We start from the raw sequence: 13612 nt of genomic DNA, 5'->3' as shown, positions 1-13612 counted from the left end.
CCATTGTTACATCAGCAGCAGTATCCAGTTTGAATGCGATAGGTTCAAGCATTCTCTCTTTGCAGCTTACTTGTGTCCACACATTCCTGTCATCACTCGCTTTAATTTCATGTACATAAGAGTTTTCGTCACTATCAGGCTCTGAATCTTGCTGAATGGCATGTACATTTTTGTTTTTGGACTTTTTATTTTTATAACACATCTTGCTGTAGTGTCCTTCATTTTTGCATGTACCACATTTAGCATTTTTTGCAGGACAGTTTGCTAATTTATCATGCCAATCATATCCACATCTAGGGCATTTTTTCGTTTTCTCACCTTTACTTGACTGTTGGCAATTTTGGGGCTTCTGTGATTTTTTGTAAGTTGATTGTTTTCTTATAGCAGAAACATTTGGTTCATTTAGGTTTTGTTTTTGACGGATCAGCTCTTCATGTTGTCTTAGACAGGTTACGGCTTTTTCGAGAGTAAGTGCAGCATCAAGTTGCAGTTTGTCACTTATGCTTGTATCTCTCATTCCGATAATCAACACTAATAAAACCATATCATTGTTTAAAGTCCCCCAATCACATGTTTTTGATAGACTATGTAAGTCAGTAATAAATTTCTCTGCAGTATCACTCCCTTGCTTATGATTTAGGAATTTGGCCCTTTCATAGATAATATTTCTACGGGGTATAAAATAATCTTCAAATATTTTTAATGTCTCATCATATGTAGTTGGAACTGGTGAAAATGATGAGAATATTTCTTCAGCTCTTACCCCCATATTATAAATTAACACATCAATTTGTTTTCCATCAGATGCTTTATCAAGGCCACACCCTCGTCTAAAACGTTGAAAACGGTTTTTCCATTGTGTCCAATCACTTGGATGGAAATTAAATGATTCGGGAGGTGATAAAGTGAGGTTTATCGACGGTGATTCTTGAACTGGAGCGTTATCAGGCATTTTTTTTCCAATTGATGCTTAACTGTGCTGTTTTCGTACTTTGTATTTTTGTACTAACCAACCTCTAAATTTTTCGAGTTTTCTCATCCGTATTTTTACAAATCAGCTGCCACCATGTTTTATTCGTTCTCTGGATTAACTCTTTATAGAAGTTAAGACTAATTTTAATAGTTTTATTTTAATTAAAATACAAATGTATTTTACAAACTTATCCGTCATTCCAAAACATAATAATATCTTATAAAAGTCAATAGTCAAAAGGAACTCTTCTTTTTTATAATCTTGTTTAAGGTAGGTAATACAACAGAAAGATACAAGTGCATACTGAAAACAATAAGCAATTAATTGACACGAGGCAAGATAATTAGAACTTCAAAATAGAGTAAAACAACTACAGGAAAGAATTGAACACATAAACAATACAGTAAAAAGAAAAACCAGATAATACCGGGGTTAAAAATGGACACTAACAACAATAGAAACATAAGAGAAGAAATGGAAAATTTCAGGCCCAGAAAACTACAAGTAAAAGTAAAAATTAAGAAGTGCCTAAAAATTGGGAAGAATATCTGCTAAAAAAATACAGAACCAAATAAGCAAAGTGGCGAAAGAAGAAAGAGGGAGAGGAAAAGTGGCAAGAATAGGATACAAAAAGTTACAGTAGACGATAGGGAATGGAGATGGAATAAAGAGAACGAGCAGCTATATAAAAAAGTGGAAACTTCACAAGGGGATCAAGAAGCCAGAGGATATTATAGCCTAACTCTAAATTAAGAAAAATAAAGTATATGGAAATGAAAGGGGAATGCAGAAAAAAATAAATGGATCACTCTACGGATGAATGAGAGAGGGTATAAATTTGAAAAAGTAACAGAATATAAGTACCTTGAAGTAACGGTTACGACTAGAGAAGGCGGGGAGAGAGAGAAATAGATAAATGGTTGTTGAAAGGTAGCAAAGCAGTAGGATTATAGACGCACTGTTGAAGGCAAAAACGTGTGCAGGGTAGTAGTCACAATTTTTACAGAATGGTTCGATTTTCTTGAAAATTTGAGAATAAGTAGTGGATAGTCCAAGGATCAAAATCTATATGATTCCGAAAGGCGCTTTTACCATGGGGGTGGTTGCCACCCCATCTCGGGGGTGAAATTTTTTTATTATATTTTGACCGCAAAATTTGATAATAACATTCATTCTAAGCAAAAACTGTTCTATACATTTTTTTGATAAAATTAATAGTTTTCGATTTATTCGCTATCGAAAGTGTTACTTTTGTAGAGAAAGAATCAATGATTTTCGTACGATTTACTCAAATTTTGCCGTAGAAAATTTTTTTTCAAACCAAATTCTTGGGAATTAATGCCCGGTTGCACCAACAGATCTTAAGCTTAAGTCGAGAATATCATAAGAATTAATATAATATAGTTATAATATATTACAACAAGAATACCATAATATAATAACAGATATAATTGATAATAAAGTAAGAAGCTAAAATTATGGTGCAACTCAAGGAGGCCCTATTTATAAGTAGAGCTTAGCTAATCTGCAACTTAAGATCTGTTGGTGCAACCAGGCATTAATAGCCTACAATTTTATATAAAAACATTTTTTCGTATCTTTGACGCTAATCTTTCTATTCTGAAGAAAATGGCATTTTTAACCAAACTACAAAAATTCGTTATTCGATTTTAACTCCAGTTTTGTAAAAACTAATCATTCTAAACCAGTTAAACTTCTAAAATCTATTTAAAATACATTAATAGATAAGAATGAATAAGGCCAATGACCAAAAACACCGCTAACTTACATTATTATGCTTCCAATTGGATTTCTCCTTTTTTTTCAAAAAAATATATTGATTTTTTAACTGTAACTTTTTTATTTTTACCTTAGCAAATTTGATAAAAATATAATTTTGTAGGGTTTTACAAGCTCTATAAGCCTATTAATATTAAATCTTTTTAAAATCCTTAGTCGCAAATAGAGGTGACTTTGAAAGGGTTGGTAAAGGTGGTTTTTTCATGTTATTACAAGTTTTAATTGTCAATAGCTCACTCAATTTTTGCCGTAGAAAAAATTTTTGTAAATCAGGTTCTTGAGAATTAAATAAGCTACAATTTCATATTTAAACATTTTTTTTGTATTTCTGATGTTAATTTTGCTATTCTGAAGAAGAGGCGATTTTTTTTAAACTACAAAAATTCGTTATTTGCTTTTAACTCCATTTTTTTTTAAACTAATCATTCTAAGCCGGTCAAACTTCTAGAACCTATTAATAATACATAAGTAAAAAAGACCAAATAAGTTTAATGACTAATTTTAATTAGGGTGGTAATTAGAGGGTTAAGATTAGAGGGTCTTAAGGTAATTAGACTGATATTCTTTTCATTATAAGTCACTTAATTTTTGAGCTAGAGACTTTTTTTTTATTTCTGGTGATAGATATTTTTAGTTCTTTAAATTAGTTTGAACAAGTTGTCCTCGAAAAATGCATAGTTTTCCCGTCTTTTGACTTTGGAACTACAATATTTAGCATTTAACGTAGAAGAGCCAACATATAATAAAGTATAGCTCGATTACTATTGGTCCCAAAGAAAATTTAAAAAATTGGTTTTGTTTATTTTTTCAAAAGGTGCATTTTCGTTAAGAAGAGTTGTTTTGATAAAACGAAAACCTTTGGAGTTATTAGCAGAAAACTTATTAAAAACATTGATTTTTTCGATATAAACTAACACTTTCGATATCGAATAAATCGAAAACTATCAATTTTATCAAAAAAAAGTATAGAACATTTTTTGCTTAGAATGAACGTTTTTACCAACTTTTGTGATTAAAGTATAACAAAAAAATTCGACCCCCGAGATGGGGTGGCAACCACCCCCATGGTAAAAGCGCCTCTCGGCATGATATAGATTTTGATCCTTGGACTATCCACTACTTATTCTCAAATTTTCAAGCAAATCGATCCATTCTGTAAAAATTGCGAGGTTTTGTCCTATTTTACGCTATATTACTTGGACTATAGTCAAGATTTAGATTTGAACTTATGAAACAATAATGTGCCCAACAGTGTTCTATACATGGAAAACAAACAATGAATCAGAAAGCAGAAAAAATTAAAGATTTGGGAGAGGATAATCCTGAAAAAGTTTTTGGTCCTATAAAAGAGACTAACGGGGAATGGCGCATAGGAACAAACCAGGAGCTAGTGGAGACATAAGAGACCCAAAATAACTCGGAAAATGAGGGCACAGTGAGTTAGATGGTTGGGACATGTTTTATGAATTCCAAAAGGAAGAAATGTACTAAAAGTTCTTCAAGCAGGAGAACAAGAAACTGGAGAGACCAAGTGAATGACCGGAAAAAGTTGAAGAAACTAGGAAAACTCAGAAACATTGGATCAAAGTTGAAATTTTTAAAATATTAGATACTTTAATTAGTTTTGTACACTCTCTCTGCCTGTCTATACAGGTATGTCTTTCCTGAAATTAGAAAAAAGTGCAATATAAGCAGAAAAGGTTTACATAAACTGTAGTGCTATAGTAGGTGTTCTGGACCTCGACTTTTGACCTTTTGCTTCGGTATCGATCATTCGCTATCTGTACACTAAATAGATATGAAGCGAATACGTTCGATAACGAAGCGAAGGGTCAAAAATCGAGGTTCTGGTGTAAGTGTTGGTATAACGAATTATCCAGTATCATTTTCAAGCACTGTCAGATACAGGCCAGGTGAGGCAAGGACATTTTTTTTATAATAAGCATTATTACAAAATATTTAATTATTGCAAAATTAAGTACCTATTAAATATTTTAATATAACAAAATATATTATTTCAAAATGTGCTTTTGTTCCACGAAAAATTGATTAATTTTGTAATAAGAAACAAAATACGATATTATCCAACCAAATGTTTTAAAACTTTTCTAAGAAATACCACTATTTTCCTGAATGTAATAAAATTGGTGTTTACTTCATTTTGTTTTCATTTCCTCTTACACCTTCATACAAAAGTTTGGACTGCAGAAATAAGTAATCCTACTTCCACTACAAATTAATGTACTTCAAGTTTTAGCTTCCGTCCGTTATGAGCAGCTTCAAGATAAAGAGGTAGCAAATAGAATAGACAAAGAAATAAACAAGGGGTTCAGAAGAATCACGACAGGAACTTAGAGGAGGAATGGGAACTAATACAAACAGGCATGCTGCAAGCAGTAGACTTAGCATTAGGAAAGTAGAAAAAGAAAAGGAAAAGAACTGGTATAATAAGGACTGCAAAAGAATTCTAGCGCAGAGGACAACGCTGAAATGGAAAATAAAAGTAATATAGAAAAAAGTAAAAAGCATTGTTTTGCAGAAATAAAGATGGTATGTTTTGCAGTTTTTTATGGATATACGAGAAAATACAGAAAAAATTAAACATATGGGCAAATTATTTCGACCAATTATTAAATGGTAAACGCCAAACAGAAACAGAAATACAACAACGAACACAAGAAACATAACAACAAACCAAAGAACCGATAGAGAATAGAATATAAATAGGTAATAGAAGTAAAAAAAGACCTAAAAAATAATAAAGGTGCGGAAGAAAATGGAGTGCCAGCAGAAATATTAAAAATAGTAGGAGATATACTGCAGCAAAAGATAACTCGACTTATTACAAAAATTGGGAAAACGAAAGAATGCCAGAGCAATGGAACACAGCACTTTTCTGCCCAATTCAAAAAAGGTGATAAAACTGAAAATCACAGAGGAATCGCACTTTTAGAAAGATAGTATTAGTATATATGTTACGGTCAATGTGATAAGTCCGGTCTGTATTAATAATAACCGGTCTGTATTAACCCTGAAAGATCACACCTATTTTTTTACATAAACCTCACACATGGGTGTCAGATACCCAATGATTTTTTGTGAAGAAATAAAAAAAAGTAAATATTTTATGATTTCCAGAGACTCTCTAATCACTATTGAATACATACGAATAATTAAATCAATAATTTTATTTTCTCTCTATTAATTGTAGTAACACAAAAGAACAAAATATTAAAAATACCTAAAAATAATTAAAAAACATTTTCTAAAAAACCGGAAACATAATTCAAAATATTTTAATTTAATTTAACAACAAAATGGTCTTTCTAACTAAAATATAACACCTTTTGATTATAGAACTCATATTCATTCTTAGCCAGGTATTTCAGTTTCACTCATTTTAGTAACTACATTCATAAGACAGTGTGGCTCTTTGCTCCATGCATTATGCTTTATAGCAAGCCGAGCATGCACGCTTTGCTTTTCCATCTTTGCCTTTGGAGGAATAACACCTAGTTTTCTTTACTAAATTTGTGGGATGTTGTGTTTTTAGGTTATTAACTTGAACGCACACTTGATCGCAAACCTCACACATGGGTGCTACATACCCTAGCCTGTATTCAATAAATTCTCGTGAATGGAAATATTGCTCAAATGAGACCGCAACTACACACCCGTCCTTGGTAGACTAGAGACTGAATTTACATAAAGCAGCATTACCATTGAAATGCAGCTGCGCAAGCTACATGCAGTTAAGTGTCGCGATGGGTATCTCACACCCAAGTGTGTGCTTCCAGGGTTAATAATAACCTTAGCAGTTGGTCAATGTGATTAATAATGCCTTTATAATTAGATTAACCGGTTATTATTAATACTATCCTAACAGCTCTGGTAAATGTAATAAAAACGCATTTTGGGCTTCGCTACTGTTTATTTATGAAACTTGGTAATAAAGTTAAACACTTAAACAGAACTTATTAATCAAAAGCCTAACTAGACATGTAATAAGTAAAAACAGACTCGAATTTGGTAATAAAGTTAAATGTCTAAAAAACCTAACTAGACTTATATTTGGTAACAAACAAGTAATAATAGACTTGTATTTGGTAACAAAATTAAAACACTTCAAAAAAATTAAACAACATTTATCAACCAAAAAGACCTATTTAACTAGACTTGTATTTGGTAACAAAGTTAAAACACTTAAACAACATTTATCAATAAAAAAACCTAACTAGACATTTAATAAGTAAAAACAGTTAAACACTTAAGGGGAAAGGCGCAAAATGTCGCTTGTTAAATAGTGTTAAAATTTTTAATGTGTTTTAAATGTATTCATTTTTTTGGAATCATGAGAAAAGTAATAAGTATTTTTAAAAAATTTAAACGCAGAATGAAAGATTACGTTATTGCCGAGTGCCTCAAGTCCATCAGAATAAAAAATTTCTTTTGAATGAAATATTTGCAATTAAAAATAACTGTAACTTATTAAAATAAACATTATAGAAGTTTTCAGGGACTTTCGGCCCTCGGTAATCATGAAGTCTTTCATTCTGCCTTTAAATTTTTCAAAAATATTTATTAGTTGTCTTAGGATTCGAAAAAAATAAATACATTTAAAGCACATTGAATATTTTGTCCGGCGACATTTTGCGCTTATGCCCTTAAACAAAATTATCAATCAAAAATCCTAACTAGACATTTAATAAGTATGTATTAACAAACTCGTATTTTGGCAATACATTTAGACAGTTAACAGAACTTATCAATCAAAAAACCTAACTATACTAAATTTGCAATCAAGATGCAGTAGAAATTTACAAACCAAGACATGTTAAATACTACTAGGAGCACTCCCGAATCATGATTTACAATGTATAAATTTTGGCAATCATGATTTAGGATTTACAATGTATATGGGTACATTGTAAATTATGATTCAGGAGTACTCCTAGTAGCATTTAACGTGTCTTGTATAGACAATTTAGTATAGACATGTAATAAGTAAACCCTCCCCCCACAAGCTTCTAAGAACTTATTGGTATTCAACATTTATCACGTTTACCGTTTGAATACGGGATTTATTATTAATAACCGGTCAATGTGATTATCTCTGGTATATTTATTACTTCTACCTAGCTATTCGGGTTGTATTAATAGTAACCGGTAATTATTAATAATTCCCATTTAATCACATTTACCGTAACATATACATATAAAATATTAGCAAAAATTATATAAGAATTAGAATAAAAACCTACAAACCAGAGATAATAGGAGAATACCAGGCTGATTTCAGACAGAAGAACAACAGTCGACCAAATTTTTATGCTAAAATTATTACAAAACAACATTTATGAACAAAATCTACGTTTGCATATGCTCTTTGTTTATTTTAAACACGCCTATGACTTCACCACACGAAAAATGTTCTTTAAAAATAAGGATTTGTTTGCATTAAAATTTCAATTAGAAAATGAGGTCAAAATATTATTTCAAGAATTTATTTACTAGATCAAAAATGTGCTTTTTTCCGCAAATCGCCAGGAAATTTTGACATTCCTGTCAAAATTTCTTGAAGAAAAAGTCAGGACTTCCTTACTGTAAGGAAATGTCATTTCCTTACTGTAAGGAAATGATATTTCCGTACAGTTGTTAGTGTTCTACATAAATGATAATTCAACCTCAATACGTTTCCATAGTAACCCAAGTAATTTTATTAGGAATTTCAAAGCACCATTTATTTGGGAATAAAATTATCGCGTTTTTTTTAAATCAATCAATATCTGTCGAATTTTAAACGATTTGCGGAAAAATAGTATGTTGTTTACCTCGTAGGAAAAGCCACATTCCTGGACTCTGTGTTGCTAAGTCTCGGCTTGCGCCTCGACTTAGCAATCTTCACAGTCGTCCAGGAATGTTAAGCTTTTCCTACCCGGTAAACAATGTACTATTTCCAACAAAAAATTGATTAATTTTGTAATAAGGAACAAAATTCGATATTATCCAACCAAATGTTTTAAAACTTTTCTAAGAAATACGACTATTTTCCTGAATGTAATAAAATTGGTGTTTACTTCATTTTGTTTTCATTTCCTCTTACACCTTCATACAAAAGTTTGGACTGCAGAAATAAGTAATCCTACTTCCACTACAAATGTACTCAAAGTTTTAGCTTCCGTCCGTTATGAAAACAACAAAGTTTTGAGAGTTTGATGTGTACTTCTATTCAACTTTGCAAACACGGAGAAAGCAAATTAACTTGCTCTCAGGAAAGTCGGTATAATCGTTTGAATTATACTAAAATACTTCAAAAATAGAATAAAGCAACTTAAAATATATTAAAATACATAATCGCGTATTTTAAACTTAATAATTTGTTAAAGATTTGTAATCACGGCACAAATATGTTCGAAGCACTGGTTTATAGGGGTTTTCATCGATTGTCATTTGTTTCGATCGACTGTCAAATGTCGTATAATCCGTGTACAATATTAATATACATATGACAAAAGCTCGAAACTCCAAACAAATGACTGTGAATGAAAAGCCCTATTAAATTGAAACTCAAAACAAATCACTGTGAATGAAAAGCCCTATTAAATTGAAATAATTTTAAATAATTGATGGATTCGACCGTTACTTGATGGAAGTTCATTTTATATAACAATGAAACACTGAAAACGTTTGTTTTCTATACTTCCACAAAATTTATTACAACTATGTGACCACAGCTGTTTCGGCAGAGTACCTTTCTCAAGTTGAGAACTCAAGTTGAGAACTCAAGTTGAGAACTCAATTTGAGTATCGTCTAATGTATTTGATATAATGCATAAAAAATTTCAGACGATTCGTAAATTACATAGTTTAAATATAAATAAGTCAGATTAAATAAATTATTAGAAGAATTTTTTTACTAAGCAACAACATTTTTGTTTATTTTAGTAGTATTTTGTATTTTGACAACGAAACCCGATTTGGACTTCGAAACGTTAATAAAATCTGTTTTTGGTAAAATTGTGGCTTATTTCCCATTATAAATAGTTGAATATACAAATGCCACAAGGAAATAGCTTTAGAACAACCTTTATTCAATTTGTTTATCTCATTATTATTGTTTTTGCAATGTTATTGGTCAGAAAATAATAATGATACAGAAAAACTGCGGAAACCACATGAAAGAAGATACCTACCTATATTTTCAATGTTTTTAAAAATTCAATTTTTAATCAATAATATTCATCGCCAAAAAGAAAGAAAATGAAATAAATATAAAATGCAAAAATTCTCAACTAGAAATGGTTACCGCATACGAATCTTGGAAGTATAATTACCAATGATGGAGAAATAGACCTCGAAGTAACAAACAGAACAAAAAAATCGAACAAACTGTTTTACTACGCACTAGCGCCAGTTCTGGGAAAAAGAAATGTCCCAAGAAACAAAAGTGAAAATATATAATACGATTGTGATACAGACGACACCTATGCCAGTGAAAAAGTTTGCTTTGCAGGAAAAGCATAATAGTAGGATAAACGCCATGTAAATGAGACATCTACGAGCTATAGCCAGAAAGACCAAATGGGATAGAATAAGAAATGAGACAATAAGAGGGATAACCAAACAGGAAGAAATCATGAACAAAATAATGAAGAGACAATTAAACTGGTTTGAAAACAGGAAACGCTTGAAGAAATGAAAATAATAGCAAAAGGTAGAAGAAAATGGAAGACATTGATGAATATGTAGCTAAACTAAACCCAAATCCGACATCTGAAAGGGAATAAGGAAGGGAATAAGGAAGGAAAGATAAATAGTTTTTTACAAGCGCAGTAAGATATTAAAAATATGTTTAATTACATCAAAATCAGTAAAGTAGTTTATGGTTATAGTGGAAAATGACGTTGCAAGTGCAGAAATGTAAAATAAAAGACAAATTTATTTAAGAAAGGCAACATTCAAAAGATGCAGATACGATAACATCCAAAAGAAAGACACCAACCTAACCCCGAAACTGATTGAGTTTAATATTAATTACTATAATCATATTTAAATATCTTAGTTTAAAAAAGTCATAAAGTCCGATGTGCCCAACATAGAATAAAATCGTACAACATGTAGGTATAATTTGTTCATATGCGAGTATTTTTTCTCTTGGTAACAGCCTAAGTTCACCAAGTCTTAATCAAATTACTGGAAGTACTTAGATTATTACCAAGAGAAGGAATGCGTACATATGTACAAATCAAAATATGTTTATAGTGTACAATTATTTATTGTATGTTAGGCACATCTGGGTTTTAGGCAAGCCGCACACCAAAGAAACATGAAACGAAAAACATGTTTCATGAAAAGAAAACACTGCTAAACAAATCTCAAAATCCGCCTACCAATGAAACGAGTGTGATTCATGCTCATGACACATTTTTATTTTCGGAGAGTTTCATAAATGGCCGGACGTATATTTGTTTAGCAGTGGTTTATTTCCATGAAACGTAATTTACGTTTCATGTTTCTTTGATGTGCGGCCTGGCTTAGAACTACAGAAGCCTTTCCGAACATGTTATGTAGAGCGTTTCGTTTAAACAGGGTGCCAGTCATGAACTGAGCTCTACATGTTCAAGCACCCCGTTCGATTTTTATCGGTAAAAACGAAATTTCAAAGCAAAAAACCTAATAAAAAACGCGAAGGCTACAGCAACTGAATCTTTTGGGAGTAAGCATCAAATGATGCATACTGTAATTAAACAGTTGAGATACCTTTCTTGTCGGCTACTATTGGGTGTACCAGTAAGTACCAATTGGTGCATACCTTAATGTAAAATAGTGTTTAAATGGAAAAATTTTCAAATAAACAGTAAATAAAAAAGATGTTAGTAATATATGTAAAACCCCTGACTCATTCCCTACTCACCGGCCACATTATACCATTTGTACTGCAAAACAAACAAAATTATGTATATTAATTTTACTGTATGGGTATTTAATATTGTTTTAATACAAAAAATTAAAATGAAGAAACACAAACGTGAAGAAACGCATAAGCAAATTAAATGCAACTATGCTTTTAGTAATATGTACATTATTATAAGAATTCCACAAAGAAAATAGCTGAACACGTATAGATCTGGATCCCGCTATGAAAAAAAAAGTTGATTAACAGCAAGCTGAAAATTTGTTAATAGCTTAAGGGTGTCCAGTCGGGTAAAAACTTTGATGTCTGGGAACACTGGAACAGCGTAAGTTTTAATTGTGGAACAGTTTAAAAATTTGGAACGTCAGACCACGAAAATGTCCCATGTATTTTGTCGGACAGAAATTCCAATTGATTTGTTACCCTTTCATTAAACTCTCATGCAAAAATCAGACTACTATTTGTCCCCTGTCATAATTCCTGTCATTTGACATGTTCTACGTGTTCCACTCATAAAAATGCCCAGTTGATGATAAATAGCAGTCTGATTTTTGCAGGACCGTTTAATGAAAGGGTAACAAATTAATTGGAAGTTCTGTCCGACAAAATACATGAGACGTTTTCGTAGTCTGACGTTCCAAATTTTTAACCTGTTCCACAATTAAATTTTCCCCTGTTCCGTTATTCCGATACATCAAAGTTTGTCCGACTAGACACCCTTAAGCTATTAAAAAATTTTCAGCTTGCTATTAATCAACTTTTTTGAAGTTATTCTTCTTTAGGCGCGATTGAGAGTAAAATTTTTCATAAATCTGCGCGCATGCGCACACAGACAGTATGTAGTTCGTTTCTAATCTTTCAAGATAGTATCTGTATCAGCGCAAATAAGTCATTAAAAGAATATATTAGTATTTTTAGTAAATGTATTATTTATTATAATTTTTGTGTCTTTAAATTTCTCTTCTTCTGTAGTAAGATAATAAAATATGTAGGTATAACATTTTTATCACGATACCACTCAATCTATTTGTCACCGTGTTGTGTAATTATATCAGAAACTTACATGTCAATTACAGGAGACTCGGTGGTCTAGTTGTTGAGCGTTCGGTCAGAGATCGAAGGGTCCCGGGTTCCAATCCTGGACGATTCATTTTTTTTTATTTTTGGTTGTTTTAATAAAAAAATTTTGAAAGTGGTAGATAAAAAAGTTAGTTTAATATTTAAATAGAATACAAATAACATGTTAAGTATATTTACTTCGTTAAAATTATATAATAGACGAATAACTTCTTACGTGCGTACAAAGTACACACACATTCTTTTTTATATACGCGGGATCCAGACCTAGTAGGTATTAACCAGTTACCTTTTGTCTACATTTTTTCGTAATAGTTATTTATGAAACAGTTCGTGAAGTATGCTTTTTGCGAACGCACGCGATGTTTAGAACACGAGCGACAGCGCAGCGAGTGCTAGACATCGCGTAAGTTCACAAAAAGTACTTCACGCACAGTTTAATACAATATTTTATCTACTCTTCGATAAACGAATAAAAAAACTGTAACTCTTCGTCACTGGAATTCATTTCAATTCTACAATTTTTAGAATTTTGACATTTAAAAATTCTAACTTCTTTCAAACCACAAAACTGTCAAAAATTTTGTAGTAATTTATTGCTCATTATGTATGAACGTTAAGGATATTTGATCGTTAACAGTGCGAAAAAGTAAATCCCATTTAAAATACATTGTTACTTCACGCACACTTTAAACTCTTCACGCACTGCTATCTATAATGACAGTTTTCACAAACTAAAAACTTATTCATAATATGACAGAGTAGATAAAGATACTTGAAAGCTTATAGTCTAAGATACGATATAATGTTTTTAATAAATTTTAATAAAAATCGGCCCGAGCAGATAT

This window comes from Diabrotica virgifera, chromosome 2 (assembly GCF_917563875.1).
Source record: "Diabrotica virgifera virgifera chromosome 2, PGI_DIABVI_V3a".
NCBI classification, from domain to species: Eukaryota; Metazoa; Arthropoda; class Insecta; order Coleoptera; family Chrysomelidae; genus Diabrotica; species Diabrotica virgifera.
Note: the sequence above shows the minus strand (reverse complement) of the source record.